This window comes from Sander lucioperca, chromosome 3 (assembly GCF_008315115.2).
Source record: "Sander lucioperca isolate FBNREF2018 chromosome 3, SLUC_FBN_1.2, whole genome shotgun sequence".
Taxonomy (NCBI): Eukaryota; Metazoa; Chordata; class Actinopteri; order Perciformes; family Percidae; genus Sander; species Sander lucioperca.
Genome location: NC_050175.1, coordinates 3,011,923 through 3,037,837, shown reverse-complemented (window position 1 = coordinate 3,037,837; position 25,915 = coordinate 3,011,923). Strand labels below are relative to the sequence as shown.

General features: G+C 39.5%; 1 long non-coding RNA gene across 1 annotated transcript; it reads right to left on the bottom strand.

Moving 5' to 3' along the window:
* Window positions 1–2,787: 2,787 nt before the first annotated feature.
* LOC116041291 lies at window positions 2,788–25,739 on the bottom strand. Its single transcript, XR_004102896.1, has 3 exons — window positions 25,728–25,739; window positions 19,002–19,011; window positions 2,788–2,873 (listed from the first exon to the last, which is right to left on the bottom strand). It is a non-coding gene; the product is annotated as an uncharacterized LOC116041291 (long non-coding RNA).
* Between the last annotated feature and the right edge of the window lie 176 nt (window positions 25,740–25,915).

The following is a 25,915-nucleotide window of genomic DNA, read 5'->3' as shown; positions in this document are numbered from 1 at the left end:
CCGACCTGCGGCCCTTTTCTTGCGTGTCATTCCCCCTCTCTCTCTCCTCTTTCAAGTCTAAGCTGTCCTATGGAATGGCCTAAAAATTCCCTAAGCACCGGACGGATCCTTTTTCTTATGAGGAGAAGAGAAGCCAAATGCTACCCTCCCCCTCTTCCTCTGTCCCCATCTCCCTCTCTCTTCATCACGCACTTACGTTATTTTTGCAGGTGCATCTGCAGTGATCTATTTTTCTCTTCACATCTTTTAATGATTCATGCTATGGGGGTTCTCGCCCCCTCATTCTAAAAGCTTAGTGAACAGAGAGAGGGAAAATGAGGGTAGGACTGATCAGAAGAATAAGTGAGCGATTATAAGGGTATGAACAAAGCGTAGGATTAGAAACATAAAGAATTAAGAGGAGCAAAATATTGTTTAAAAAGAGTGGCAGAAAAGAGGCTTGTAGAAGAAATTAAATATGTGTTGGATAGTGAGGTGTTTGCTTGAAATAGTTGCTGAGCATTGAAGTATTTGCCGGATATGGCCAGCGTCTCTGTGATCCATCGAGGGGAAAAAATGAAATTTCAGCAGGAATGACTTACTCAATATATACATTCTTTATTTCTGTGTCATGGCACATTGATTACTGAAGGAAATGGGGAATTTATTTGTCCAGTGTCCTTTGTGCTTTGAAAGGATAAAAACTGTGGATGGAGCACTATTTGAAATACACTGTTTTTCTTTCACACGTGTCACTCATGTCAATAAAAAAATGTATACCAGCAACTATGTCAACTAAATCTCTGTAAATGTATTTCCTATACATAGTCAAAACTCAATGACTACTACTTTTTTATTGGCAGAGCTCATTAATACAGTGAAATGTTTTGCTGAGCCCCAGGTGCAATTATAGGAGTCCTAAAATGGATCCTTGTGGGACGCCTGCACCGCATTTTAATGTAATTTTAAGTTTTGATGTTGTATCCTGAAACACTGGGCTTATGCTTCTTGGTTTAATGTAAGATATACAAAATGACTGCACTACACACAGTATGGCTATGCAAAACATAATTAGAGAACACCATACAACTTGATTGTGTCAGTGCATTATTTTTTTGTCCTGCCTCAAGCATTTATTTGATCAACAATAAAATGCTTTGCACTAGTGCCTTTCCTGCATTTAGATATTTTCTTATACATTTTAGCTGACTCTCATTATTTTATCATTTTATCTGACTCTCATTCATTTATCATAAGAGCTGCTGAAAAAAACGACGAAAGTGTACTGCAAGGCTGTTGTGCTTCTTTGGAGTACTGTAAACAGGAATGTCAAACAAACTGGCAGCTCATTGTAAGTATGTTAAGTCAAAAGAACAGAAGCACGTAAACAAATTTCCATAAAGGTCAAAATGGAAGAGATGCCTTCTTGACCGGAAGGAAAGGGTGCACCCTCCTTCATTTCTCCATCCTTCACTGTTCCAAGTGTTCACTACAAGTGACTGTTTCACTGATGTGAAGGTGCTGTTGCAGAACCATGAACATGATTGCCCAGATAATGAGCATTTTTTATGTATGTCATCTGGTGAGTGTGTCCATCATTGCATCAATTAAGTTAACAATAATGTAGCTTGAAAATGTAAAGGAGCAGCAGGATGCGAGTGGATATAAGACATGACACGACAACCAGTTGGCACAGAAATAAAGAATTTTTATTTGCCCTTTTCACAACCAGTTTGAAGAATTTGGGCCAAATCCCTGGATAACATTCAGTGATGACATTTGTGAACATCATTTGACAATTTGACAATTATTCTGCGACAGTTGTGCATATCACCTACACTGTTAAAGCTATGAGAAACTAAAAATGATGAAGTGTAAGCAAATACATCATCACATCCTCAAAATGCAATTGTCACAGTAGGGTTTTCTTCAATTGTGATGATGACAAAGACAAAAAACACTAAACCCACTTGAGTCCAACACCATATTTTCGTGTTACGATCAGGAAGGTACAGTATATGAATACAGACTCTTCTATGGGCTGAATTATGTGCCACCAGAAACTGAATTTGAATCATTTGAATTTGAATTGCTAAACTTGAATAATTGCATTGAAAAACTGAATTTGAATCACATAATTTAAAATTGTATTGTTTAATTTGAATCATTGCATTGAAAAACTGAATCTGAATAGTATAATTTGAAATTTAATTTATTCGTTTGGAACTGAAGTCCAATAATATTTGATCCTCACTGAAAATTCAACTCTCTATATAGCTTCACATTCAGTTCTCACAATTTAAATTCAGTAACTGTAACAGTTAAACAAAAGATCGTTAGATCGTAGATATAGGCCTATGTTAAATTGTCATTACCGTATTTGTCCCAGCCGAATCCATGGTGGTCACGCGGCTCACGCCAGTCTCTGGGTCAAGGCAAGGCAGCACTTCTTCCTTGTTTCATGGCGGGTACTGTGCTCCAAAACATAGGTGCTGATGGCCGAAGAGGAGTCCTGTGTATCTGCGCCACTGAACTCTATCTATCGATCTGCGCTCGATTGCTCTTCCTTTATCCTTCAACTACCCGGATGTCTGTCACAGTAACTTGAAACTGAATTTTGAGAACTGATTTTGAATTGTGAGAACTGAATGTGAAGAGTTGAATATTCAGTGAGGGTCAAATTTTATTGGACTTCAGTTCCAAACGAATAAATTCAATTTCTAATTATACTATTCAGATTCAGTTTTTTAATGCAATGATTCAAATTAAACAATACAATTTCAAATTATGTGATTCAAATTCAGTTTATCAATGTACTTATTCAAGTTTAGCCATTCAAATTCAAATATAAATGATTCAAATTCAGTTTCCGGTGGCACATATTTCAGCCCATACTCTTTGCCTACTCCAAGGTACATAGCAAACTTTTTATAGTCTTGGTATTAAGACTCTGTCCTTTTATCATTATATGGTCATGTCCTAACGGTCCAAATACACCCCCCTCCTCATATTCTTATTTAGTCATGTTCTGTAGATCTAACCAAGGGGTGCCTTTGGTAACATTCTGTATGAAGAGGACCTTTTATTAGTTTAGAATTATTAGTTGTTAGGTCTAGGGAATTTACTTATCACTAAGTCTTACCAGCTACTAACAGGCCACAACATGTACTGAACGCCTTGGTTGCCTACAAGAAAGGATGCAGGCCTTACCTGAGCCCAGTAAGCTTGACTAGCTTTCTGCTGTCGCTCTTCTTAGGTTGCCAATTCATTTAGGTCAACAAATAGACACCGGCAGAAACTAAACCAAAGTACCAAAATTATTCTTTGTTGATCACGGTCAAGAAGCAAAAATAGTTTCGCAATAAGCTGAACACCACTCTGACTTGTTCTTCTACCTTCTATCTCCAATGGTGTCTGCCTTCTGACCGGCTCTTATACTGCTAATTGGATACATTAAGAAGTTTCCAAATATGAAATACTGCTCATCTCTGGGTATTTGCCTGTGATGTCTGATTGATAGGTCAGTAGCTCGTTGGCTGAGAGAATGGTGACTTGCTGACCTCTGTTGAACAATGCAAGGATTATTAGTATATATTTTATATATTAGTAATTAGTAGTATTATATATCCATCCATCCATCCCGAGGCATTCCCAGGCCAGTTTGGAGATATAATCCCTCCACCTAGTCCTGGGTCTTCCCCGAGGCCTCCTCCCAGCTGGACGTGCCTGGAACACCTCCCTAGGGAGGCGCCCAGGGGGTATCCTTACCTGAAGCCCGAACCACCTCAACTGGCTCCTTTCGATGCAAAGGAGCCAGTTGAGGTGGGTATTATATATATATTATATTAGTATATAGTATAAGGACAAACTTGTACTGGCTGACTTTTCACTAGAACAATTTGAAGGAATGTATTCCAAGTAATAAAGTAAAAAAATATATATTTTGCCTTGCATTATTTCTGTGGTCTTCTTGATTTCATTTGTGTGCAATAGAAACCCTCCTACACAACCATGGCTCCTGGTCTTCTGTGAAAAAAGTCTGAATAAACTAATGCAAATGACTGCTGATGCCTCAATGTTCATTTCCTTCATCCTCCTTTTTCTTTTTTGATGATTCCAAACTTTAACAGTAACCCTGAATGAGCTGCAGTTCTCCCTCAAAAATCATATATCAGAGCACATCCTCAGAGCAGGTGTTGGTTTATCAAACTGTGGATGGTCTTATGGACAGTGGAACAAAACGATTCAAATGAAGAAAATATAGCAGCAGTGACACTGCAAGTAAATTGTAATATATTGTAATATAAGTACAACCAATGATAAGGTGTAAGCTCAAAGAAAGAAATATATTTCATATCTGATGGTCAAGGGTAATGTGAATAGGCCTTGGATAGCCTCAGTTGGTAAGAGCTTTTGAGGACCTCAAACCACATTATAGCTGTAAAATTGTTGAATGCAGTAGAGCATAACATACAAGGTGAGTTACCTACTTTGAGGAGCATGCCCACTGTATATATGGCTTCAAAATATTGCCTTTAAAGCTCTTATTTTAAAGCAAAGAGGCTGCCTGTGCCTGTGCAGACGAGCGAGGTACTCTTTTGCTGTAGCCTTTTTCAGAACAGTCATAACCATTCTGAAAGTTGAGAGCGCATTGGTTACACTTCGAGGAGCAATTTATTTCAAGGTCCATATGAGGAGGTTAATATAGTTCTGTGTATGAATAAGCAGCCCAGTCAGACATGCTCAAGCTTGGGTGCACTTAGTGAGGTGCCATTTTCGTTTTCTATCTTTAATACAGCCTTTTCCTAGGCATCAATACACCATGTCCAAAGTTTTAGCCTACTCAAGTCTCTCTCTCTGTCTCTCTCTCTCTCTCTCTCTCACACACACGCACATGCACACACACACACACACACACACACACACACACACACACACACACACACACACACACACACACACACACACACACACACACACACACACACACACACACACACACACACACACACACACACACACACACACACACAAAGCAGCAGCAGCCTTATAATGTCAGCTAGACCTCTCCACTCATCTTCTCATTAATGACACTGAAAAAAAGGTAGAATATGAAGCTCAGAGAGGGAGAGTACACAGTATTTATATGACAGAGTGATTTGAGGTAGAGGTATATTACATTATTGGTTTGTCTAGACAAATGTATAGTGGCAGATTGATTTGGTTAATTTATTCATGGAACTGACAACATCAAAGCTGATACTCAATGAAAGATGAAATGCTTTCTATGTAAATTATTTAATGTGAAAAACAAACATATTGTGAGCGTGAGGAAAAAGAAAACATGTCACATGTAATATGCAATTAGGTCAAGCCCATTAAAAAAACAAGTAACAAAGAATTCAAATCACAAAGCATTGCATTTTTGTGTGTGCCAATATAATAATACTAACTAGAGGCTGTGAAAAGGACACCATTTACACAGAGGTATATTACATTATTGGTTTGTCTGAACAAATGTATAGTGGCAGATATTTGTGACGGTGGATTGAAGACTGGCATTCACTGTGCCTCCCTGCTCTATGAGTCATTGTTCAGTTTTTGTTCCAACCCACAGAGCAGCCATCAGCCCTGATGATGGATGAGAGGAAGGTAGGGTAGTTGATATGCAAGGACAGTGACAATAAATATATAATTTCATAGGATGAGATTACTTAGTTAGACGTTAGAATACATCCTTGCATGTTCCTAAACCTATGTGTTGTTAGTATGTATGCATTCCAGGGGCCTTTCCCAATTCCTAAATTTTTACCTCCTCCACCACTCGATCCTCGATCCTTGGGCTTGTGACCTCATCATTCTTAGAAATCTGACTTAAAATATACAATCTGATCGGTTCAAATACATAATTACATGATGAAGACAAAATAAGAATGTACATGAAAATAAAAAAAATAGAATATATATATCTATATATACTGTATCTTTCTTATTATTCAAGTCAGATTTCTAAAATCTGTTAATGTAGAATGGTTGTCAATATTCTGTGTTAAAAGGGAGCTGACATTACCTCTATGTGTATTACTCACAGGTGGTGATGGGAAGTTTTTGTGAACGAATGACGTCACCTGTGAGCAGATTCTGATTGGTTCAGAGTAGTCAACCAAGCTACTTGAGCGCACAATTCAATGTGAAGTGTAAATTCACCTGAGGAAGGTCTGTGTGACCAAAACGTTGTGAAATTAAGTATTTGCATGCGTAATGGACAGTGTGCAGGACTTCTTCAACAGATCATGCAAATTAACATTAATAGCGGGTGGGTGAAATAATACACAATCAACAAGGAAAATATTAGTAACTTTCTCTAAAATGTGAACATATCAGAGCTGCAGACAGCTTCATTTGAAAGTGGTCTGAGAGACGCTCCAGAAACAGCTGCTTAACTTCATTAGGATTAGGCTATTTCAGAATCTAAAGGTCTAGTTTTGTTTCCTCTGTTAAGTTTGTAACTACAGTTAGTTTTGCTGCTTACATATCCGACGATATCACCTGCAGTGGCATTTCTGCGCGCATGGAAACGTTTACAAGCAGCATCTCTAATCATTAAAGTAGGCTAAATCGTTTTAGAAAATACTCATAAGCTACATCAACACAATACATCATTTAAAAAGCAACGGAGCCTGCAGGGACTGCCAAGGGCTTAAACATCCATGCGGGTTTCTAAATTGGAGAAAATAATTCATTCAGGTGGGTGGAAGGTGGAAGATGTTGAACTTACAGGCGGACTTGGATAAAGAGCCAATCCACGCGTTTGTGTGTGTGTGTGTGTGTGTGTGTGTGTGTGTGTGTGTGTATATATATATATAATATAGGCCTCGCCTTTATATTTGTAGTTCTTTTCATACAAACATTTCTAGTGTTTTACACAAAAAAGCCTACAAAGGCTATCGCCATACTTTGTATACAGGCATATAGGCTATTATAAATATATAGGCCTATGTGTATGTGTGTTAAATACAACAAATTACATTCTTATCACATTTTGCCATGTTGTGAATTGAACTCAAAGTAAATATATAGAAGTTGTCAGGAACAAGGTTCTGCTCCTCTAACAGAGAACATAAAATGCAACGGTTAACAAAACAATGGACAGCTGATGCAGTTGTGCTGCACGTCATATGTAACTGCCCTCGCTTTTAATGACGGCTCTGAGGCAGAGATGTCTTGTGTTTGTTAAATGCCTGTTGCCTCAACTCCTCTCTCCTCAAGGCTCTTCCTCGACTCCTCGGCTTGAATCTCCTATGGGCGGGACGAAGACGTGAGGAGAGGAATCGAGGAGAGGAATCGGGGATGCACAAACTGGAAATTGGGAAAGGGCTCAGGTGTTATTTGTGAATGATGAAATGTCATAGTTTATGTTGTACCATACCTCAACCTGTCTTATCTACTTCTACATTATTTGAGTTCATGGTTTCCTGAATTTCACAGCGTGCCTTTCGATAGGCCCCAAAGTATATGAATGAAGCAACACATCCTCATACCTAAACAACAAAGTAGGTCAATTACCAATGATTCCCAAAACGACGTATATGAAGTTCTATTAAACGCCATGAAATGGCCGCATGGTGGCCGTTTTAAACACGTAACTGGGGTGGCAGTTATATTCACGTGACTGAAATTGAACGATCATGTGAATACAACTGCCACCACAGTCACGTGTTTAAAACGGCAACGGAACATCATATATAAAAGTAAGAATCTTTAATTCATTGATGAACAAGCTCAAAACGAGAGGTCCTAGGGCAGAGCCATGTGGAATATCAATCAATTATTAATCAATTTGAACTATTTCTGTACAGTAGATTATCAGACAGTGGCCTCTTCTTCACCTCTCCTACAATGTCAAAAGTACAGGAAGCTGCTTTTAGGTTTAATAGTACAAGCAAATGGAATGTAATTATGAGCAATGCCCCAAGCAGCTATTTTTAATGTATTTTGGAAAACAATAGGAGTCTTTGTATAGTAAGTTCTCAGAGTTAAAGGTTCTGTCTGTGCCCTCTAAATACAGGTTGCAGTGTTGCTCACTGCACACAAGCTCACACTACATGAATGTAGAACACAGCAGTAACAGACTCAACCTTAGGCTTTGACTTAAGACAGGCATAGCTAAACAAGCATGTGTGACAATGTGAATATTTTATTAATATGTATGAAGTAATACTTTTTGTGGGGCCTACATTTTGGACAGCTGTGGAGCAGCACAAATAAAAGGTTTAGTTCAAACTAGTCTCCCATTGCCAGACCTACCTCCACAGCGCTGTGGAGTAGGGTCTGGCTACACCACACATACATTCTAGGATAGGAGAAAAAAACGCTCTGGGTTGTTTGCATTTCTTTAAACCAATCACAGTCGTCTTGGGCAGCACTAAGCTCTGGACACAGTGATGGTGGCTCTGCAAAATGGTCTCGGGAAGGAACTTGTTTTGGTGGAACATTTGCACCCCACAAAAGAAAACATAAAATATGAAATAAAGTTTACTGTTCACAAAATACAGTAACGTGAGCTATTTAAATTAGCTGGATACATAGTTAAACTAATTAAACTAGCAATTTGCTCTTACAAGTGTATCACTGTGCGTCCATAGCATTCCCACCAAACGGTCCCAAAACTTAGCAGTTAGAGAGTAAATGCCGTAAACATATTCTTTGTAAATCTTTACAATCATTGCCCGAAAGAACCAAGCAGGCCTGCCTTGTTGCACAATCCAAATATTCTTCAGAACTTGCCATTTTCAGCAAATAGCTTGCTAGCTCGAAGTTTATTGTTGTTTCCCGAAGTGAACAGAGTTTGAGAACAGCAACACACGGAGAGCGGAAGGTGAGGGACATCCTGTGTGTGGCTCAAGCACAGGATGTCCCTCAGGCATTTATCCTGGAAATGTACTTCCATTGATCAAGACTAAGTTTGAACTAATGTAGCGAACAGAATCATAAGTCAATTGAAACTCCACTGCATTGTGTCATTAGATAACGTGTTTTACCATGTTACTAACAAGCTGCAGTAATATCCAAATGTATAATTTAAACTCACAACTTAATATGTAGTTAGGAAATGAGTGTCCATTTTTTGGTTTTTGCATGTTTACTGATTCAAAAAGAGAGAAACTGAAAAAGCATTCCTGTCTATCTTTGCTCTTCAAGGTGGATGCAAGCTGTAGGATGATGCCTATGAAGGTGCCCAGGAGTAATGGCTACGGAAAACACAAAATGCTCCGGGGAGGTTAAAGGATGCACCAGAGTTGTGGTTTGGGATATTAAATGAGAGTTTGAGAGTTATGCATTCTGTAGATAACCACTAAATCAGAATCACTCGCTTTGAAGCAGTCCCATCACAACATAACAGCCGAAGGCATGGCAATGAGTTTAACACTGCCTGTGCGTCCTGGTGGCAAGTAAATACACAAGGGAATAAATGCATGCTTGCACACACGTACGGGCAAACTGAACCTTCATACACACACATCACACAAGTCTTTATACCTAACCTGACAAAATAGGTCTGATGCAAATGCAGTGATTTATTACTTAGTAACATTTTACTATAATATGAATTGTATGACTGTGACAAGTGTAATTGGACATTGAATAATTACATTACAGTTACTAATCCCCGTAATGCTCCATTTCTTTGAAATTTTGGTGGGGTAGCTTGTTTGCTGTCATACCAGACATTTGAGATTAGGGTTAACATCCATTTAGTGTCTGTGTGTTCAGTGGAGAGACTGGTCTGGGACATGTTAGCTTGGAGCAGGGGCTTGAGGTGCAGGGAGGAGGCTAGTCTCCAAAAATAGATTGATATGCTTTGTGGTAACTTGAAAGTTGTGTTTCTTGTTTTTTGTTGTCTTTTTAGCTGGCTATATCTTAAAACACTGGTATGTCTACATTTAGGAATCACTCTGGGTTTTGTTCAAGTCTGGAAGGTCTACTCCAATACCTTCAAACTTAGGCTATCTGCGTGCTAAAATACAATGTCTCATAATGAGTACAATATACAATATGTGACTTGTAAGGGGTCATGAATTTTGGCATGTGTTGTATCTATGTAAGGGTTATTACACCTCAAATAAAAAGACATGGATCATTTCTTCGGTCTGGGTTCCTAGATTGGGTACTAGTTGATGAAGCACAACACATACCTCTGATATTATGTGCATGAGGAACATTATTCAAAGATGATTGTTAATCAGGTACATCATGTTCAAGTGTGTGTATGTGTGTGTGTGTGTGTGTGTGTGTGTGTGTGTTGGGGCGGCTGTAATTGTATTCTATATTTCAATCAGGAGAGACTTTGTTGCAGATATGCAAAACTATATTTGTAAGCTACATATGCAAAATATGAAATGTACAAAGTCTTTGGAGATTAGACTCCATCGTATAAAATATTTTTAAAGGGGTAGAGAATCCCAGATATATCACCCCGATGGAGTCTAGACACTGGTGGTGGCGGTGAAGGAGCCCGAAGACCGGATTGAAGGAGCTGATGGGAGCGGTCAGCTGGAAAAAGACCCAGGGTGCCGTGGGTGAAGACGACTGGAGGTGGAAGGGGACGAGGAGGGTCGCACTGTTTGCCTGAAATGACAATTGACAGCCGCAGAGGAGAGAACAGATTTTAAAGCAGGGATGTCTTGCTGTGATTGGCTTGTGAAATAAATGGCCAATACTGATTGGTTTAACTGAAACATGAACACCTCGAAACAGCTGATCAGTTTAGGAGAGAGGTGATAAAGTTATAGAAGTCTCCCTGAAAGAATTTCGCTGAGCTTCATTAGTCATTTACACGAGTCAAGCTGCACAAGCGAACTTCTACAGTTTCAGTTATGACAGGCATGTAAAGAGAGGGATGGTTAACTTATGCTGACCTTTTCAGAGCAGAAACACTTCTGCAAGAAACAGAAAATTATCTAAAGAACACCATGGTGTTAATGTTGCAAAAATTCTTGCAAGACCCATGTATGTGAGGGGGAAATGTTGAATAAGAGTTATGCCAAATCTGAATGCAATTCTTAGCATTAGTGTGAGTCTAATGTAGTTTAAGCATACATACTATCCTTGGGTGGGTGTTGAAGGTGCATATTGTCAAATTGTCTGCAGTTATCAGAATGAAGTATAATCATAACCCTATTTGCACAGGACTAGAATTACCTGAGGACCTCTTGTCATTTGTGATAATTGCGGAGGTAGTCTGTGATTTTAATCCTGTGCGATGTCCCGTGCTAAGTCCTGTGCGAATCGGCATCTCTGTGATTCAGGGTTGTATTGGCTGCATTGGCAATTATAAAGGAATGCCTTGACATCATATGTGGGGGTTAATGTCAGTAAATCCAAGTAAAATACATGCTTTAGCCCTATTCACATGGGATTAGTATCATCTGGGGACCTTGTGTGATTTAGAAATAACCCCCCCACATCTGAGTTTCGTGTGGCGCATTTTCAAGGGATAGGCGAAGCCTGCTTTTACTTGAATTTACTGACATATCTGTACCCCGAGAGTTGGCTACCCGGAGGTGCGCGGAGGAAGGCCAGAGCGAGGCCAGAGCGAGGCCGCCGCACCGCACTTGGGTCAGGGTTCCGTATCTTTTTGGGCCAGGCCCGGTAGAGGTTACCAGAGGTGCATCCCCTATCCCCGCCGCAGCGGCTACCACACAGCATCACCATCAGCCCTTGGACAAAGCCACGGGAAGTGCGATTCGGGGACGGGGGTCTCCATTTGGGCAGTAGGTCCAGACTAGGTTGGCCATGACGGCGTCCGCAGCCCCCTGCAATCCCATATCCGTCTTTGCGAGAGGGATAAAAAGGCACACAGGAAACAAAAACCTTGAAAAAATGACTATGTCTATGTGCACAGGACTAATACTATCAAAGAACCTCGGTGTTCGGCGAAATATGGTAGGTCATTTGCGGGGGAATTTTTACTTCACAATTTACAGACATGGCCGATTCGCATGGGATTAAGATCACAGCCAAGCTCCGTAATTATTACAAATGGCTAGAGGTCACCAGGTAATACTAATCCCAGGTGAATAGGGTTTCCTGATCCTGTGCAAATACGTTGCATGAAACACAGATGTGGGGGCATAATTTCTAAATCACATGAGATCCCCTGGTAATACTAGTCCCGTGTGAATAGATTCTATAGTAGGATATTTTATATTAAAAATCTTTAGTCTGTATTAAATGTTCAGTTATGGCTTTTATGACTTTTGTCCTTTAAAAAAAATGTTTTACAAGCACAAGGGACATGTTTTGTTTCTTGGCTATTTCCTGCAGTCAGTATGATTATTATCTCATTCCTGACAAACTGCACTGCACTACTGGGAAGAGGACACAGACAAGAACTTAAATAATTCCAACCTGCTGAAACAAAACTGAACTAAATGAGTACACTACACACTGGAGAGTTTGAAGCCGGTCCAAACACACTTGATGAATAAATGAAGCTTTACCTTCTCTATAGGAATTGAGAGGCAGTAGGAGTGGCATCATTTAAAAAAAGAAGCATTTAAAATAAATGCAGGTTTTATAATTGTGCTCGTTTTTATTTTGGAATAAAATATAACCCTAAAACCCCATTTCTGTCACTCCATTTTGGTTTGGCTGCATATTTTTCTTACTCTGGGTTTGTTCAAAGAAGGAACATTTTCAGATATTTAATGCAATGTGCCTATATTAAATGTCAGACTATGATGCCAGTCCCTCAGACCATGCGCTTCTCGCCAGAGAAGCCATTTTGCACCCACGTTGAACATTCATGAAGGCACTTAAGAATCTACTTAAGAAGAGGCAGAAATGCCTGTTCCTTCACTGACAGTAACCTCAATAGACCAGACTGCATTACAGCTGCCACAAGACATGTTTGTAGTACAGGTGTGACTCACTTTATTTTAGATAGAAACTTCCTCTCACCATTTTTATATGTCGCTGTCTCCACCTACACATAACCCAACTGCTGCAAGTCCAGGCAAGCTCCCTGAAAATTGTAGCAAGTCACTTACTGAAGTACACAAAGAAAATAAAGAAAAAATACATTTCTACTATACGATATTCTTGAATGCAATTATTTTAATGACTGTAAACACACTGCATGATGAATTATGGCTGCTGTACCAAAACAATTGCATTTTCTGGATTCTTACATGCCAGACATCCGAGTTAATCACAGCACAATTGTTGTCTGGCCACCTTGTCCCTAACAGCAATTATATCTGGGGGCAGTGCTGCCATGCATTGCTAAACTCATCAGTCTGCCGTGTGTATGCAAGTGCCAGCTGTTGCTATGATAATTACTCCAAGTTGTAGATTTACGACTGTTTACCAGCTGCGGGAGCTCACTGCTAGTAGCCAACTCTTCTCTAATTTGTAGCAAAAGTTGAGGTTGTGCTACGATGTCGGGAAATATTTGTCAGATTTGCCTTTTTAACATCGAGGGTAGGGGACTACAGATGAAAATTAGCCTTTTGGCTAATTGTCCCCTTTCATAAATAAACTGAATTGAATTGAATTTGCCGATCAATTGACTATTAACACTTTTCCTGTAAGAGGTTAGAGAACCTTGATAGAGTAAGTGTAACTTTTCTTTACACACCTTTGTTACACACAGTGGTGAAATGTAATCTGCTCCAGTACTGTGCTTAAGTAAAGATGTTGAGGTACTTGTACTTTACTTGAGTGTTTTCTTTTCAAGCCACTTTCTACTTCTACTCCGCTACATTTCAGAGAGAAATATTGTACTTTTTACTCCACTACATTAATCTGACAGCCTTAGTTACTAGTTACTTTACAAATTAACATTTTTACACACAAAACACATGTAGTTTATACAATTTGATGTTTTATTATAAATTAAACTACCCAACAATATAACGGCCTACAAGTCCAGCTGAAATGATTAGACCATTAACCCTCTGAGGTCTAAGGACATTTTTACATTTCATTTTAAATTCACGTTAAGGATATTCGCATATAACCGGATACCCATGTGTTTCATATCAAAATGTTCAGAACAAACTCAGCTTTCTGAGGTCCACATTTGTTCCAGAGCATTGTGTAAAGAGATAATTTGGCCCTAAAGCTGAAGAGTTGATGTTTGCTTTTTGAAATTTCTGAAATCTTTTGTGAAAACAAACCTAAACTCAATTGTTGAATTGTTGTTGAGTTCACAAAAGTCTTGGCTTCACAAAAGTAGCGTAATATATGAAGAAAATGTATTCCGCTACGAAATTTTGTAATATTGCTTTTTGAGTAGGACTGTTGTCAAACATCACTTGGACTCGCCAGTGCGTCTTTTGTCCTCAGAGGGTTAAACACAGAATTTGTTTATGATGCTTTTATTGATGCTATTGATGCTTTTATTGATGCTTTTGAAGCTTTTTTCATTTCCAGAAATAAAATGTATACAATGTGAGGATTTTACTTTACTTTACTTACTTTTAATACTTTAAGTCAATTTTTCTGACGATATTTACATACATTTTCAATGCAGTACTTTTACTTGTAACAGAGTATTTTTAAAGTGTGGTATAAGTATTTTTACTAAAGTAAAGGATCAGAATACCTCTTCCACCACTGGTTACACATATACTTGGCAGTGGGAGGGCAGGAACATCACACTATCACACAGTAGAATCAACATGAGGTGTTGTCTTGGTCATCATTAGACTACCTTATCCTGTTTTCTATAAACACTGCAATAGAACAGTGTCTAGATCGTCGGTGGTAGGGCACCTTGGGTCAGCGGGTAAGCCACTACAAGCCTTCTAATCTCTGTGCCACAACAAGTCTCCTTTATGCTCCCACTATTAGTAACAGCAGTGGTAGCAGAGAGCAAGTGGAGGAAGAGGAGAGGTCTAAGTGAGCAGACATTAATCAGATGTGGCCAGATGTGAGCCAGAAAAATGCTGGTAGCTAGGTGTTTTCAGGCACAATAAAGGCAACTTCGCTGCACAAGAAGGAGAGAGCAACTTCGCTATGTACACTAAATGGCCACAAGTATGTGGACAACCAAATATTACACCCATATGTGATTGTTGAAAATCTTATTCCAAGACTATGGGCATTCATTTACTATAAAAGAGTATTATGATTTCAGTCTATTGTCTTTAGAGAAGTGGGTGTGGTTACAGGGTTACTGGTGGACAGGGTTAGACTGACATGTCACATGATGGGGACGTTTGTTTGATGCTGATTTGACCCGGCCCAAGCGGGGCGAGATTGGGAGAGATTAATTGAGGAAGAGACCAAGTGTAGTTTAGCCGCGTAACAGTATAAACTAGACATAGATTACAGTAGTTGAACAACTGCCTTGCTGCTCTTCTTCTACAACTTTTCCATTGCCTGAGAAGCACTTGCATAGCCTTGGGTTCTTGGTTCCTTTTAAAAATGTAGTACAGAAAATCTTTCCATAGCATGAGATTTAGATCATCCTCTTCTGGAGCTGCACCATCATTGCAGATATGAAGTTACACACAAGTTTAACATCATCCACCCCCCTGAAGCATGAAATGTGGCTGTAAGAAATGTAACTGCAGTTATTACAAGCAAAGAGTCAACAATGTGCCCCACACTACTGCCCAGGGATGTTTGAACATTGAGTAACTCAACCATCTGCACTCCCTCTCTCTTTCTTACTCACACACCCTTTCTTCAAGACCATCTCTCCTTGGGGAGCAAATGCGACGCAGCGATCCAACACTAATTCTGCTGCCACTGCTCAGTATAATCCAATCTGCTCTACTGGGGAAACAGAGTAATGGGCAAAAGAGAAGAGGCCCCACAATCAAATAAACAACTCTAGTCTTACTAACAACTGCACAGTTGAGATTTCCTTTTCACGCATATTCATTTTGATTCAATTTGACTAAACGTATATGTGAGGATGAACACTGTGCCATCACATTCTCTACTTGCAAATAATCTACATGTCTGTGCCTCATTTCTTAACAGACACTATACTTAGATAAAGCAAAAACAGTATCACTGATTGGAACTGCTCCTCCTTTGCATGTCCCTCCAGAGGTTTGTGTAATCACTTTAAAAATTCAGGCTGCTCAACTTCCACCAGAAGAGCATGAATATTTCACCCTCTGCAAATGAGGACTTAGCGTTAAATTCCTTGATGGCAGTGATTATGACACGGTAATTAGTGAGATGGTTATGTGATGATGATTGTCATTATTGTGCCCTCGTCAATGGCTGTCAATCATAGCTCATGTGAAGCTCATGAACATGGAAAGGAAAGAGCGAGAGCTTGTCTTTTAGTAGTGTCGACAGAACTGACATATAAATGGGGTATATTTCTCAGACGATATGACTGTAACCTTAATTAAAGCTCAAAGGATTGTAATTATTTTTTACATGCCTTGACCATGTTCACACACATGGAACATTAATATGTACACAACTAATGAAGTATATGCAATTAAATAGGCAAACTATCAGTCTTAGTATGCAGGTTAATTATGGTCCGGGTAAAGTAGCCTATTTAACATAAACACGGGCATGCAGTGTAGTTGATTGGGGATTCTGAATGGGGGATGAATCACTGATTGCAGCTGGCACCACAGTCAGTCAGGACCACTTTAACACCCAAGCTTTGAGTTCAGAACATTCACATTTTCTGTTTAAAAAAGAAGCTTTTTATACAATTGCATGAATGCACATAATCCTAATGCTTATATAAAAATGTCAGGACATTGACATAATTCGCCTACGGAAGAGCTGGTGGAATTAGTAGGGCAGAGGAGTTCAGGCATTTCTATAACATCTAAAATAGAATGCCACAAGCCAGATTTTACAACAAACATTTCCTCTGTACTTCTTTAATATTTTCATTAACTGGCTCTGACTCCCATCCTTTCCTCTGCAGACTCCCACATCTCGCTGCACAACTCCCTTCCCTTGAAAATGTAAGTCATGCAGCAAGCAGATTCCTGAAAAGCCGGGGGTGGCAGGGGAGAGAGAAATACCACTAAGGATTAGTAACTAATCCAGGCTTTGGTCTGGGAGGCTCTGGCCTCTGCCTCCTGTCCTTCAAAACACTGGGAGCTCTGTCGGTAGGGTCATCACTAATGGGTGGGGGCTTCAGGGGTTTACAAGGAAGGAGTGATAGGGGTACTTGTTAGCAGGCCAAGGGAGTAGCTGCTTGTGGTAGTGTGAAAGAGTAGCAGGACTGTAGCAAGTTTAATCAAAGTGATACCCCAGTAATAATGGTAGCTGTAATTAGCTGCAAACACATATGATCGTACAGAAGATGCACAGCGCTATTGTAGCATTAATCTAATCCCTGATCAGGTCGATAACTTAATGATATGGTGATCATTTTCCCAGTTACCAAACAGCTTCAGGTGCTTACCACCTTTTGGACTGGACTAATGCTGTCCCTGATTTGCATATACAGTACTGCAGTTGCATATAAAAAGAAAATGTCTTTAATCTCAGCTGGATTTTATCTGGATACGAGACACTGAAAAATATAGCCAAAGAGGCACTGTAACAGCTATGCCCTAAACAAAAAGGGACAGAAAGCCTTAATGGAAATGATGCACTATAGTCAATGTGTGCATGTCCAGAGGGCAGCTGAGTGGGCTTATTTTACAGTGTTATTTATTGGGTTTTTGTTATGAGCACTGTCCAGGGTGCTGAATCTGTTGCTGAATCTGATGGCTGTCCTGCACGATCCATGACATTCGGGGACTAATCAGCCTTATTTGCCTCAGCTGCCAAGTCACTAACCAACAAGGTATATATTTTTTGTTCCAGATCCTGGTTGCTGAGTCTTAGAGATGCCAACATCCATCCACTCCAGTCAGACTTTACTGGTTAAGAGAGTTATTTAGTTTGTCCTGTGCCTTTTGTCTCTAGTCAGTTCAGATTTTTTTTCAGACATAACAAAGATAAGAAATCTAAAGTTTTTTTAAGTCTAAAATTATGCATGCGGTGTATCACTGCACTTGGGTCCAGTTAAGCAATGTTACAGTTACAGTTGTATTGCTGATTATATGCTGATTGCATGTTTAAGAGTGGATTTTATGAGTTTTTATCTGAGTGTTTATGTTTTTCCTGCATGCAAATTACCACGTGTGTTACACCCCCAACTAGGGGACCAAACCAAGTTCTCAACACTTTGGGTTGTTGTGACTAAAGTGAAAATATTATACATATCACTATCTTATACTATCATATCCAGTCATAAAATGTGTTACGGTAATTCATTTGAAATACAAACATTACAACATTTTCTAGAAATTGATTAAAAAGACTATTGCTGAGTTCCTAATTGCATAGTTTGTCTATTTACTTTTAAAATGTACTGCAGCTAGTATTAGAAAGTATGTACTGTACAATTGGGACATATTACTTCTTCATAACATTGTGCCTTAAAATGTCACCCTCTTGCTTATGTATGCTGCACAAAGGATTGTGGGTCAAAATAGCCAGAAATGTATGCTGGCTTGCATAGTGCAAAATCCAACCGGATGCAGTGGGACATCCTGGTATTTTTGGCATATTGCATTTGCCTTATGTTTTGGGACATACTAAATCTATTTCTGACGTACCATGGTAGTATGGGTATTGCAAGTCCTGAATTGTTCAACCAAAAAGGATGTGAAAACCTTTAAAACACCTTTGAAAGTGAGTCAGCACTTTAATCTCAGTTATTGTTTGATTTCAAATTCAGTGTGCTGGAGTACATAACCTAAACAATGTAAAAACATCACTGCCCTTACTTACTCACCTCTTACTGCACTGTCAAGTATATACCTACAAGTTTAGTACTGGGGGTTAAATTGGGTACACTAGACTCAACTCTGGAACACAGGGTCCCAAACATTGTGGCTATGAGGTGGCATACAATATATTGTACTGTCATCATTAAACTAATTTTCTCATGTTTTGCTGAACTCAACTGAATTACTTCTCGTCTTTTCTACATAGTTTCTGTCTTGAAAAGAGTCACCACTCTCCACCCTGTCTGTCCTGTCTGGGCACATAATTACAAGATTGATGTATATGGACAAGTAGAGGATGATGTGGAGCGCCACTCTGTTAGACCCTGTCAACCACATAGAGATGAGCCAAACTAAGAATGAGTTGGCAAGTCTTTGCCTTCAAGGTTTGTCTGAGATTCGAATTAACAGAAACAGACTATCAATAGAAGGTCTGCTCACCAATTAACATGCTGAAAAAAGACAACTATCAGTCTGGTGTCTCTCTAGCAATCCAACAAACTGCATTGTATAGTAAATGGTACAAATAGATGATTTATTTAGTCATATTTACTCTATGCTAGACTTACAGCATGCCACAGCAGTCAGGTTTCTTGCTTTTAATTGTTTCAGTTTCTTGTAGAAGTACTGAACTGGCATACCTGTCATCTCTGTAGAGAACAGATTCTCAAACCTTGAGGTTGGAAGGAGAATATTTCAAAGCTGGTGACCAGAGTAGGAAAAAGCACCTGAAAAAATGAATGTTGTCTTTTTCCTGCCTTTCCCTTGTTCAGACCAGCGAGGTGATTACAGCACTCCAAAAAAAAAAAAAAACACAAAATAATCTCAATACTCGAGCATCAGGTTACCATTCAATTTTGTTATACCCATGCTTTTCGACAAAAGCCTTCATCAAAGCACCACAAGATCCTATCCTCCTCCCTTTAGAGAGAATACGCATCCCCAGGTGTGTAGGAGAGGTGCCAACTTCTGTTACCGCAGTGAACAATAATACACAGCACACACTTTTTTTTAATCAAAAGAATACAAGCAAACATAACATCAACTCTCACTCTAAAACCGCAACATCTTAAAGAACCAATTCTGTACACAAAGTTCAAATGTAGGCACACAAAGAAAGTAAAGTTTAAGGCCCTATTAGGAAAATATTTGGTTTAATCTCGTAATGGGCTCCCTCAAGCTTACTTTGCACTCTGAATATGGTTATGGTTGTGTGTATGACTCTAAAGCAGTGGTTCCCAACCTGGGGTCCGGGGCAGCAAAGATCACAGGGGGGGCGCGAGTCTTTATCTGGTTTGAGGTTGAGGTAAAAAAAAATATTTGCACATGTTAAAGAAATTATGATAATACACTAGAATATATAATGTATACAAAAGTCTGTATAAAAACTATATATTTTTGTTCTCGCTTAAACTTGTAGGCAGGCTACTTAGTAGGCCAAACCTCTTAACCTGGGACCCTTGCTGTCATCAGGTCAGCTGCTAGCTGCTAGCTGCTATCATCCTCGTTTTTCCTGCCGCCACGGCATCACTATTTTATGAACGAAACATGGCGGAGAAACGTAAAAGTGCTGATAACTCCTCTGTATCAAAAAAGAAAGTAAGGGAAAGTTACCTCAACTTCGGTTTCGGAGTGGGGGCTCAGCTTTTCTTAGACATAAGTAGGGGGGGGGCGCCAAGGAAAAAAGGTTGGGAACCACTGCTCTAAAGCAGCCTGGAGGAAGAGATTTAAATTAAAAATATTTATTAAATCCAAGTGATTTTTCCATCCAACTAAATACACAACAACCACTTACAGTATGGCACAATGCATAATGGCATAATACCAGCATTTTTCTTTTTTCATAGACATTTTATCAACTGCAATTCTACAAAAGTAATTCACATGCTAATCTGTTTCTGTGGCAAAACATTATATTGAAGCCAAACAGGGTGACCCTCTTCAGTACATTATGTTGAGCTGGAACAATTTACAGCTTAAAGAGATGACAATCTACCTAAACTTTTGACCCAGAGAGAAATGTTTTGAGTGACCACCTCGATACGATGTAGCCATATGGTTTAAATTATGATTTGTGATTTCTTTCTTTACTCATCTGAAGTGTAACTATGGCAGTGAGTGTGCTGTGGACAGAGTCACTTACAGGATCTGTCCCTTGATAACTGTCCCTTAAAAATTGCTGTTAATGTAACATTGAAATTACACTGAAATCAGATTATTCTCCCTTTGTCATTCAAGCAACAGGAAGAAAAAGGTGTCAGAGAGTTCTACACTCGCTGTGTTAATCTGATCTTTGATTAGTGCAACCAATGTATGATGTGTTTAAGTCAGAGATCCCTGGTCTGTAGGTTATGTGTGAGGGACTGGCGTTAGTGAGTGCCAGTAAAGACGATAAAACGTAATGTTAATGTGTTTTGCTTGTAGTCCATCTATACGAATGGCTGATGTGTTTGTGTTAGTTTATGGATAGTTAGCTAGCTGGCTGAAATGTAAATAAATGGCTAAAGAGCAAACATTATTCTTCTTCCGCTGATGATTTTGGCAGCTTCAGGTGCATTACCAAACACATCCTCATACCTAAACAACATTATCAAGGTCAATTTCAATGACACATACGGCCGTTCTATTTACTGCCGCATGATGGCGGTTTAATCATGTAACTGTAATCATGTGACTTTTCTTTTAAACGTAGTGGCCACTTTTTTTAAACACATCGTAAATGTGAAATGGAACTAGTTATGTTTAGGCAACAAAAATACTTAGTTAGGGTTAGTAAAACATCAGGGGTTGATGTTAGGGTCACAAAAAACTATGTACATGAGGACGTAACGTGACGTAACGTATGTCATTGCGTCCTGGACTAAGGTCATTTCAAAATGACAGCTGACTTTTGGTTTCACACAGGACATGTACCCCAGTCTCCTGAGGGAAAGTCCTGTGTTGACTGTATGACCCATCCACCACCCCACGTGTTTAACATGGAATTTTGTCTTATACTTTGTCACCTCACCCTCAACTACGAGAGGTCAAAGCCTAACTAGAAAATAATTGTCAGCTAGTTGCATAATCAACCCATACAGTTGTTTTCTAGGTAAAGATGGGGGGACATTACCACCACTGTCTGGGCTGGACTGGGGCTTACCATGGTTTGCATGTACTGTAGCACAGGAAATACCAGAATGGCTGTGATCTGACTAGCATAAATATATGTAGCTGCATACTGTAGAACTATGTGCTATTGTCTTTTTTAAATGAAGGAATAGGGTGAAGCCTTTATAGCAAACTGTACCGAGAAGGTTGAAACACTCACAGAAATAAATGTTTTCAATATGCTGAAACAACCTCTACTTGGTATGACTCAAGTTGTCATCCTGAACTAGCTTTGCAGGCTTTGCTGCATTAGTCTGGTGTATAAGATGTGGGTAGGACATAATATGAGTTCTCTGAGGAAAAGAGGCCATCATAAACCCCTGCTGACATGCTAAGCTATTTTTATTTCCCTCTCCAATTGCACTGCTGTTTGGCACAGCATGAGTCTTACAATCTACAGTCTAAAAAGCATAAAAAGATGAATGATTACCACAACAACAAAAAGAGAAGAGAGAGTGATACAGTTATGAAAAGGAAAACAAGTGATGTCAATAGAAACAGAGTTTAAACTTTGAAAAAAAAAGAACAGATTGAGGAAAGGGATGACAGTGTTACTGGAGTGAAACAAATTACAAGTGAGAAATGAGAAACCAAGAACAAATTAGAAGCAATCAAATGACAGTTCCATATTTTATGCTCTTCAAACCAATCCTATTAAAGTGTACGGCAATCTGTATTGCTGCTCCACTTCTCCATGGAAAATGAGAAAAGATTTCAACCAGACGGAACCAGAAGTCGTGGTTCCTTACAGTCTCAGAGGGAGGCGTTTCTGCCCAGCAGGGTGGGCTGTCCCTGGGGTAGACTTCATCTTTTAAAACCAGGCCAGATACGGTGGTGAGAAGGAGAGGATGATAGGCAGAGGAGGTCTCCAGCTACAAAAGAGTGATGGGTGGTGCCAGAAGGGTGCAGTCAAGCACATGCAGCCCCTGGCTCTGCTGGGAAATCCAATTCCCTGTATGTCAGTGGCAAGCTGTGCCTTGCATATCACCTAAAAAGATTCACTCCCAAGGAACCTCACTGACGTAAAGAACTAAATAGTAACAAAATAGCAGTTATAACTGCCTACAGGATGTTTCCAAAGGTATCCTAGCACTGTTCTTCAGTTTGACTTGAGTTTCAAGTTTCAAGTTTGAAGTTTATTTGTCACATGCATAGTCAAACACTTAAAACAAGCAGTGAAATGAATTCCTGATTCCACTCCAACTGTGCTATCACATAACTAATAACATAATTAAGTTATAGAATAACTTTGCAGCGTGGCCTCCGATTGGTCGGTCCAGCGTTTCACTTCCCTACTGACCGGTGGCACACGCAAGAACTTTTGTTTATATTCTGGTATTAACAGGATGGAATTGTGATCGGATCTGCCAAACGCTGGTTTTGAAACAGCTTTGTAGCCCCTCCTGAGTTCAAGACCAAACAGAAACACATTTCCACCCAAGTAAACAGACCACCCATATCCCTTTGACAGTTATGAATGTGGTAAAGGGGTCTAGGACATCTTAGAAAAGCATTAAATTCAAAGAACTGTCTTTGCAGGATTCATTGCTGGAATGAATAATGATGGCTTTATTTGTTCAGAATTTGGTCAAATAATTAAAAAAAAAACCCAGCATCCTGATTTCAGCTGCAAGAAAAACAAGTGGTTCAATACACCCGAGGATCAAAAGTAACTATGAGTTGAAATCATAATTTTTGGTATTTGGAAGCTTCATAGTGTTCAAGTTTAGGTTTCAGATTAAACTGGGTAGTTTTGTAACTAGCCTTCAGAACAACAAATTGAAGCATTTTCTGTTCTGACAGCCAAATCAGCACAACAATATAATTTGTCAGTACTTTCAAAAATGGGGCAACGCCTGCGAGCTAGTTCAGGCAGCCAACTCGAGCTGCATTGCGTACACACACGTGACATGCCTCTCATTTACCAAACACACACCCTCAATTTGGCGGTATATTTAAGGAGCACAATTTCCCCATCTCTGCTTTGTCAATGCTGCTGCTGCACTGCACCTGTATCGCTGCCCGCTGTTAGCCCCACCACCACCACCACCCCAGCATCCACCTGCAGGCTCCGGCCAGGGGGAAGCTACTTTATCGTCACTCCCCAATATCTCATGTAAACCCATACTGCGGGGAGTAATGAGGTCGGAGTCTGGCCGCCACACACTATGTTCTGCTGTTATAATAAACATTTCAAACGTGAGTTGTCTGACTGAACTGTTAATAATCACTGTTGTATAACCATTTTCTGATTTTTACACAGCTATAGTTAAGGTTTGGTTAGGTTTAGGGAAGGTAGGTTTGGGTTTAAATGATGACTCCACTAAGGTTAGGGGAACTTCATTGTCATGGATAGTAAGCACGTGGTTAAGGTTAGGATGCGATCGTTATGCTTACAAGAAACCAGCATTGACTGTCAGCAGGAAACAAACATCATCGTTTGTAGTATTGTAATTTATAGGTTTGAAGGTTGAGATTGTTAGAATGTGTCTATACAGACAGTTTAGAAAGCTGAACGGTTTTATCATATTTAGTGCAGATATCATTCAAATTACATAACATTCACTTGTCCTGAGGCAAACAATACTTTCTGACTCAATAAATGTTTTCAAGTGATTTGGAATATTGTTCTTCTTTAAGTATCATATAAAAATCAAGGACAACAAATTTGATCATTTAATTTCTTTATGTTGATGCAACTTATTATTCTATTAGACTAGAATTCAGTATTCACAGAAAGTTTCTGCTGAGTTCATTGATACCTCACACAAGACTCTACCTTAAAAGGTTCAAATGTTATGAAAGGGGGTGTGGCCTGAGTAAGTGGGTGTGGTTAAAGTATCATAGCAGCTCAGTATCACATGTAGACCACACATTATAAGTTTCATGTAAATCAGATGATGTATGTCAGATAAGGCTGATTTCCTGTTGCCAGCCTGGGGCGCTATGACCAAAAGTCAATATTGGCCTATAGCTGTCCTCAGGACTGGACTCTTGTTGATTGTGGGAAATTTCAAGCAGCATATGACAATGTACACTGTAGTTACAGCCACTTTCTCGTTCATTGCTAAACACTCAAAATGGCCGCCACGCCACGCCCACACCTTTTGACGAAAAGATTTTCATCTGTAAGGTGCTAAGATGGTACAGACCAAATTTGAAGTCCATCGGATGAAATCTCTAGGAGGAGTTCATTAAAGTCTAGCACCTTGACTTTTAGGCCTACTTACTGTTGCCACTAGGGGGCGCTATGACTTTGAGTCAATTTTGTCCAGTAAATGTCCTCAGAGTTAGAGTCTTATGAATCATGAAAAGTTTCGAGCCAATTGGACAATGTACACTCGAGTTACACCCACTTCCTGTTTTGATGGCGAAACGCACAAAATGGCCGCCCCGCCACGGCCATGCCCTATGACAAATATGAATATGTTAAGCCCCTCAACAAGGCAATTAATTTGCCGTAATAATAATTCCTTCAGTTTCAATAGGGCCTTCGCCGCTGTCAGCGCTTGGGCCCTAATTACTGTAGAACTTACTAATAAAGTGCATCCCCTGTTCAAGAGATTTGTCACATATACATGTATATATGAGAAGCTGTTCAGCATGCATCAAGGTTGCCTTATTTATCTATTTATTTATTTAATATATATTTAATTATTGCTTTGTTTGTCAAATATAAACCAACTCTGGCAGATAAAGCCTAGAATTTTAAAGTCAAAGTGATACCCATCTGGTGCACCTGCGAGGTGTGGATTGATCCGTTAAGTCAATGTGGCAGGTTGTGCCTGGGGAAAACAGCAGAAAAGATACACAAACATATATACACACACAGTAATCTCTTGAGGCAAACACAGTGCAGACCAAAGTGGCAATCAGACAACGTTCATCTCTCTGCTGAAAGTTAAAGCACCATTTGAAAGAAAATTTCCGATTAGATAATGATTTTCAGTCAGGAAATGTGAAACATAAGACACATTCAGTCAACCGCAGATGCAGTCAGATTG